The 7,909-nt window shown below is 43.7% G+C and overlaps 1 pseudogene; it reads right to left on the reverse strand.

Annotated features, from left to right (window-relative positions):
* Positions 1-3,170: 3,170 nt before the first annotated feature.
* Eef1g-ps6 (eukaryotic translation elongation factor 1 gamma, pseudogene 6) lies at positions 3,171-4,754 on the reverse strand (annotated as a pseudogene).
* Positions 4,755-7,909: the final 3,155 nt, after the last annotated feature.

Below are 7,909 nucleotides of genomic sequence, written 5' to 3' on the forward strand. Positions count from 1 at the left end.
GGTTGAAGAAAGGACCTTAACTATTAACTCCGATTGTGCAAAGTCCAAAATAAACATTCACTGACGTTTTACAAAGATTGACTTCAACTGTAGATAGAAGGGTATCAGATCCACAAGCAAGAAAAGCGCTGATTGAACCTTTGCCTTTGAAAACACTAATGCTGAATGTAAGAAGGGTGATCAGATCTTTAAAGGCAAGATCAGCACCGATAGATAAATAGATTAGAGAAATCAGTTGGCAAATGATCTAATTCATATGATTTGCCTTTATTAGGAGAAGTGATCAAGAAAGGTTTTGGAAAAAAAATTCAAAAGTGTCAAATGTTTTAATTGTGGTGAGCAAGTTCTGCAGAGACTCTTATCAGGATCACCTGTCAATAAAAAAGCTTATGGCCAATGAGCTGAGGAAGAATTAGGAGGTGGGACATCTGGCAGGGATAGCGTTCTGGGAAATAGAGGTATGGGAGATTTGCTGGGAACGCAGAGGAGACAGCTGAACTCAGGATAGAATCAGGGGAGATTCGTTCCAAGAACTCTGAGGAGATGGATGTAAAAAGACAAGGAGAGGAAACCAACCATGTAGCAGAACCCAGGTTAGAATGAAAAGGATTACAAGTCAAGAGCAAGTCAGAGAACAAGCTGAAATTTATGGCCCAGGTATTTTTTTAAATAAATAATTAGTCTCAGAATCATCATTCTGGGAGTAGGGGTGACTGAGGAAACACTGGATTTATATTTTACAAAGGTCATTTCAAAAAGGATTGTCAACAGAACCACAATCATTCCAGAAAAAGGTATCAGCCTTCTGGGATATGCAAAAGTGTAGCAAGGGCCAGTAGTAGACTAATGAGTGTAGACTAATAAGGGAGAAACAAGGTAACCTCCTGTAGGTTATTAAACACATATCAGCCATTTTAAGCATTCCACAGAACACTTACAGTGCTGCTCTGGATATAAATATGAGTAACTCAGATATCAAGGTCAGAGCAGGTTCAATAGCTAAAACAGAAAACTCAGGAAAGACCAAGAAACAGGTATTTTGGCAAACTTCTATAAATGATCAGAGGCCAAAACTAACGGTATTTATTAATAATATTGAAATTGAAGATGTGGTAAACACTAGTATTTACCACAATAATATCACCAAAATCTTGGCCTCTAAATTGGCCTCTTCAGAAGTGCAGAGATATATAATTTCTAGGGTTTGGAAGTTTGTCCCAGATAAAACAAAGAATAATGCTTAAATGTATAGGGCCTGAAGGACAGATGGGAAATTTAAGGTCATATATGGAGAATACGTCCATGGATTTGTGGAGAAGAGATCTGTTGTAGCAGTGGAAGGCACAGATTACCATTCCACCACCCTCAGGGACAAGCTATAAAAAAATCTTATCAAGAAGAGTCATGGGGGTCAGTGAGATGGCTCGATGGGCATCGGTTGGGAGAAAGCTCAGAACACTGGCTGCTTTTTCAGAGGTCCTTCAATTCCCAGCAACCACATGGTGGCTCATGACCAGCTCATGACGCCCTCTTCTGGCATGTAGTGTACATGCAGACAGAGAACTACTACATTAAAAAAAAATTACATAAATAAATTGGAAAAAAAAGTCAGGGATTAAGTTGTCCATAAACCAGACATAGCAGAGGTTGGCTCTTTAATCCATCAGATCTGATAGGGGGAGACCCTGAAGATCTCGACTGTAAACAGAAAGAAAGAAATGAAGAAAAACAAACAAACAAAAAAGGATTAAAGTATATGCTGACCCGCTACATAGCAACAGCTCTGAGACTGGCTGAGACGTGAAAATGTTTGCAGTCAGAACTTCAGCAATGCATAGCCAATAAATCTTGTTGGCTACAGAATCCTCAAGACTCGTCATGGCATAGATAGAAATTTGTATTGCAGTTTGGTTATACAATTCAAACTAACTTGTAAAGAAAGACAGGTTACTTGCTTTCTTAAACAGAGAGCAGAGAATTATCTTTAGCTACATTGTGCACATTGCATATTCTATGCAGAAATGTGTGTTACCTGTAAAGGCTTTTATGTTCACGGAGAAAAACAATCTGACAAGATTCACCCTTGAGGAGGTTGAGAAGGGTACTGAGACATATTTATTTCAGCATCTTGTTGCATGTCGCTTTTGCTACCCTTAAGCTCCGGGAACAGACACACTACCAGCCTCCCACCCAGAGAATATTGGATCCGAGGATAAAAAACACAGACATACACAGTTGTACAATTTCAACTTGCCTTATTGGCTCAACTGCTAGGCGCCTTCAATCTACCTTGGCTAGCATGCCCTTCCCAGAATTCCCAGCTCAGCACCCCCAACCTCCTGCCTGTAGGAGCAGCCTGTGGTTGCTCTTCCCGAGATCTCACATGGCTCGCTGGCTTTTTTCTCTCCAAAACACAGTGAACCCTTCCTTCTTCTCTCTCCTGTGTCTGCCTGCTTATTTCCAGTTCCCCGCAGGAGGGGAGAGAAAGTTTTCGCCATGCTTCGGAGGGGCAAAAGGCAACCAGCCATGTGAGATTTTTGGAGATGCAGCCATAGGCAGGAGGATGGGAAGTTGAGCTGGGACTAAAGGTAACTGAGCATCTAAAGTTGAGGAGCTAAGAGAATTGGGAAAGGCATGCTAGCCGTGGGAGACTTATAATGCCCAGCAACAGAGCCAATGAGGCAAGTTGAAATTGAGTGACATGTATGTCTGTGCTTTTCATCCGCAGATTCAATATTCTATGGCGGGGTGGAGGGGTTGGTAGCTTGGTCTGTTCCCAGAGCTTAGGCAGGATAGCAACATCATCCTGTTTGACTTCAGCTGTTTCATCAAAACTTGCTTCCACTACAGCTTCCAAGAAAGCTGCTGACTCCAGGTGACTCCAATTTCCAGCATCACAGACTGTTCCAGGCAGGACTTCAGTTAAGCCCCGAACTTTCTCAGCATGCAGAAAGTGGTCAGCAAATGCTACAAGTAAGCTTTCTTAAGACTTGACCAACATCTCAATTATCTTAGGGATCCCAAAAGAGAACGATGCCAAGAGGCGGTGTGGGTGGTTTTGGTTCTTCAGTGAGTGATGGATGCTTGTTACCATTTAAAGGGTATTGGTTACAAGTTATTAATGGTCTTGGTCAGGGAGGAAACAAAATAAGAGAGGTTAGATTCAGGGGTTTACTTTTTCTCTATCTTTATTTCTCTCCTATCTATTGTTAGGGGAAAAGTGTGGAGAAGGGATGAAAAGAAAAAGGGGAGATACAGGAATGATAAGATGAAAGGGTAGATTACTGAATCTACTCTTTTTTTTTCAATGTTCAGTTTCCTTTAATGACCCCCATCTCCCTTGAAGGGTAGGTGCAGGCAGCTAGGCGACTAGCAAGACATGTTCACTTGAAGATCTTGCCTTGATTGACGGCTTTGCCCACATGCTAGAAGGCCCCCGTCCAGGAAAAGTACTCTTGAACGAGGGTCTGGGTCTCCTCGCTACCAGGATCCAGTTTCTGCCATGTATATGACTCATAGTTCACCTGCCAATCTGTACTCAGCGGAAAAGCAAGATCTTGGCCTCGGAAGACCCAAACCCCAGAAATGGAGCTGCTGTTGTTGGTTCCAAACAAGATAACACAAGCAAAGGCATTCTTACTCAGTTTGTCCAATCGCTGGAACATTCCAGTGATGAGGTTACAACTCATGAAGGTCTGGGTGAGCTCTTCAGGGAAGTGGTACTCAGCATACCACAGGGACCAGCCATCCTTATCGAAGTGCTCCCAAAAATATAGCAGCGCCACAGAGAGGGTGTCCTCATTGGAGTACTTTCGCTTAAACTCATCCAACACTAAGGTACTCTTGGGCAGGTGAACGAAAGGGTCCTTGGTCTTAGGCTCAGCAGCCAATGTCTACTCACACTCGTCCATCTCTTCCTTAGAAGCTGAGGCAGCTGCCTTTTTTTCCTCTCTCCGCTCAGTCTACGGCTTCTGCTTCTCTTCTCGTGAGCCCTTTTCTTTCTTGGGGTATCCTTTTTTGGCTGGCTCTCTGCGAACTTTTTAGCATCAAACCGAGCCATCTTTTCACACAGCTTCTCCTCCCCCAAGATGGCCCTGAACTGGGGCTGGTTAATGCAGGTAAGGAACCATCCGTTGGTATTGGGGAAGGCCTGGCGAAAAGAAGGCTCTAAGACCTGTTAATAGAGCCACAACAGGGTACAGGCAACTGTGATGTCAACCAGTGTCACTCTCTCACCAACCAGAAAAGTCCGTGTCTTCAGATGAGTGTCCAGCAGCCCCAAGATTCGCTTCACCTCCTCTTTGGCATTTTCAGTGGCCTGCTTGTTGTGGTACATAATGCCTAAAGTGGGGAACACCCAGGTGCTAGCTGGAGGGACGATGTCACTGTCAGCAAAGCTCACCCACTGCATCACCTGAGCTGCTGCCTCTGGCGTACTTCCCCACAACTCCTCGTTGCTTACGTAATAGGCGATGGCGTTGCTCTCAAATACACAGAATCCGTCATCGTCCTCAAAGGCTGGAACCTTGCCGGCAGGAAATTTTCTGAGAAATTCGGGGGTGCGGTTGGTTTGGCCGAAGTGGAAGTGGTGTGGTGCGGAGAGCACGCGGACCTGAGCCCCGCTGTACTGAGCAGCGATGAGGCCCTTAAAGGCCCTCCAGTTTTCAGGGTATGTGTACAGGGTCCCAGCCGCCATGGTGATTCCGCAGAGAAAGTGGGTGGGGCTGTCGGCGCTGCTTGAATCTACTCTTAAACATAAACAAGACAAAAAGTTTTACCAGTACAAGATTGTGTTTTGCCACAACATAATACACACACACACACACACACACACACACACACACACACACACACACAGAGAGAGAGAGAGAGAGAGAGAGAGAGAGAGAGAGAGAGAGAGTTGACTGCTATTGCCAACATTCTAGGATAATTAAAAAATGAAATTTAGTAGTCAATCAATCAAGCTTGTATCATGATAGGCTCTTGTTTAATTACAGAAGTAAGGTTCGTTTAGCATCCTGTAGCTGTTTTCAAAGTTGAACAGATGGTATATAGATAGAAACAAGTAACATTTGCCTAATCGAATATACAACAGATAGATAAATGGTCTTCAAAAACCTCAGAGATCTACAGAATGGGGCATTTAAAGATTTTTAAAAATTTTATGCTTTCTTCAGACACCAGAAGAGAACATCAGATCCCATTACAGATGGTTGTGAGCCACCATGTTGCTGGGAATTGGACTCAAAACCTCTCCGGAAGAGCAGTCAGTGTTTTTTAACTACTGAGCCCATCTCTCCAGCACCCTAGTAAGTGCTCTTAATCACCATCTCTCCAGCCCATAAAATGGCCAATTTCATGTTAGCAAATTTCATTTAAATTCAAACTAAGTCTGAAAGTATCTCCCAAGAGATTCAGGGTCCAACCCAAGGTTTTCTAACAGCCACATGAAGGTATTTGAGGAACAGATTCAATGTTGACCATATAGAACTCTACATCATAAAATAAGTAACAAAATGTCTAGGAGTCTGTAATGACAGCAGAGAGACTTTTTTAAAATGAGGGAGAAGCTGGGCAGAGGTGGTACATGCCTTTCACCCCAGCACTCAGGAGGCAGATGCGGATGGATCTCTATGATTTTGAGGCCAGCCTGGTCTACAGAGTGAGTTCCAGAACATACAGGGATACATAAATCCTGTCTTTAAAAAGAGATGGGGGGAGACACAGTTATTTCTTACAAATTCTAGTGAAAAGTGTAGGCACAAAAGAAATAGAAAACCACTAGACAAGCTTCCATTACCAGCTGGTGTGGACGTGAACCACCACCAGGTGGATACTGGAATTAGTGGGCAAATATATGTTGAGAACCAGGAGATTCTCACACTCTCTAACCATGTTCCCAGAAGGTGTTCATTAATTACAAACAAAAACCATGATGGAGAAGGCCTGTAGACCACTGTATAAACAATCAGTATGAACTGTACCTGGTCTTTGTTACTTTGTGGGTTCTTTTTCCACCCTTTATACCCCTACCCATTCCCCCCCATCACAATTACTACATAGGAAAGAAGGATGGATGGGGAAGAGATCCTTGAATCTAATTTCTTTCCTTTTGTTTCTTCTTTGAGTACTACTAACAAACCATAACCAACCCCCCAATCTCCTCACCCCCACCCCAACGACCAACAACCACAGACTGAGCCTCTTGGGGCTCTACCCTTTATATACCTTCTGAAAAGTTCCCATCATTCCAGATGTCACACAATCACAACAGAAGCATATGGATGTCTTTGAATTCCAAGCCAGCCTGGTTTACAGAGAGAGTTCCAGGCAAGCCAGGACTAGATGACGATGACCACAAGATTACCATGATGTTTCAGTTCTGGACAGGAACTAAGAAGGGCTGAGTGCACGATATCAGTCTCCTTCTTCTCTCTTTTTTTTTTTTTTTCCAGAGCTGGGGACCGAACCCAGGGCCTTGCGCTTCCTAGGCAAGCGCTCTACCACTGAGCTAAATCCCCAACCCCGAGTCTCCTTCTTCTCATTCCCCAACAGAGAACCACAACCTGTGCCCTGAACCAACCTGGTAATACACCGCATTTCAGACTCTGCAGGGAGCAGTCTACAGAAATGTTTCCAAATTACTAACTTCACACAGGCTATGAACCAGCAATTCTGACTGCAAGTCTCCTGGGATACAATGCACATACCTGGGCATAAACCATGCGTTTGAAGGCAATTTTGAAACAGATGATTGAAACCAAATCCTGTCCATCAAGGATGTTGAGGTATCCACACATCTCCACATACACCTATCTATGGTATATAGTTAGAGGAATGACCAAGGAACATAGGACTTACACCATGACTATAAACACGAGGCAAGCAGACAACGAAGCCATACCTCCTGGTGGGCATCATTATCCCAGTGAGGCGACACCTGTTACTGACGGATTATTTATAGACACTACTGAGGAGAGATAGCCCTAGGACACACTTCTACAATGCTTTATTTGTGAACCTTAAAAAAATAATAGTGTCGAAGCAAATGAACAGTTGGTGTAAAAAGCTCCCCTTTTCAGCAACATAGTAAATAGATAACTCGAAAGACCTCAAAGAAACAGTTTAAAAATCTGAACAAAAGCCAGGTGGTGGTGGCACACACCTATAATCCCAGCACTTGAGAGGCAGATCTCTGAGTTCAAGACCAGCCTGGTTTACAGAGCTAGTTCCAGAACACCACAGCGAAACCGTGTCTTGAAAAACAAACAAGGGGGAGGGAGGAGGCAGGATGGAGAGATGGCTCAGTGGTTAAGAGCACTGGCTGCTTTTCCATAGGACACATGTTCAATTCCCAACAACCACATGGCAGCTTACAACTATCTGTGACTCCAGTTCCAGGTGACCCATGGCACCAGGCACGCAGGCAAAATACTCATGCACGTGAAATAAACAAATCTTTTTTTAAAAAAATCTGATAAAATACTAAAGACATTTAGTTAAATTAATGACTGAAGGCCAGGTGGTGGTGGTGGTTGTGGATACGTTTAATGCCAGCAATCAGCAGCAGATCTCTGTGAGTTTGAGGCCAGTTCCAGGACAGCCAGGGATACAAAGAGAAACCCTGTCTCAAGCAAGCAAACAAACAAACACATTAATGACTGAACTGACACAGGGAGGAGAACCTCCAAAGGCAGAATACCATGACTGTTAAGACACAGGTTGGGACTGGGCACTGTTCAGGAGATGTGAGGGGCAAGAAGAAGGATAAAGGACAGGATGAGGGTGGCCTAGCATCAGAAAGAATTCTGTATTCTTTCCCATTTTGATTTCTGGCAGGGCCCCAATGTTTTTGGAATAACAAGTGAGTGACATACGCATATTAATCCTTCAACATTTCTGTATTTCG

Source organism: Rattus norvegicus, chromosome 5, assembly GCF_036323735.1.
Source record: "Rattus norvegicus strain BN/NHsdMcwi chromosome 5, GRCr8, whole genome shotgun sequence".
In the NCBI taxonomy this organism is placed as follows: domain Eukaryota; kingdom Metazoa; phylum Chordata; class Mammalia; order Rodentia; family Muridae; genus Rattus; species Rattus norvegicus.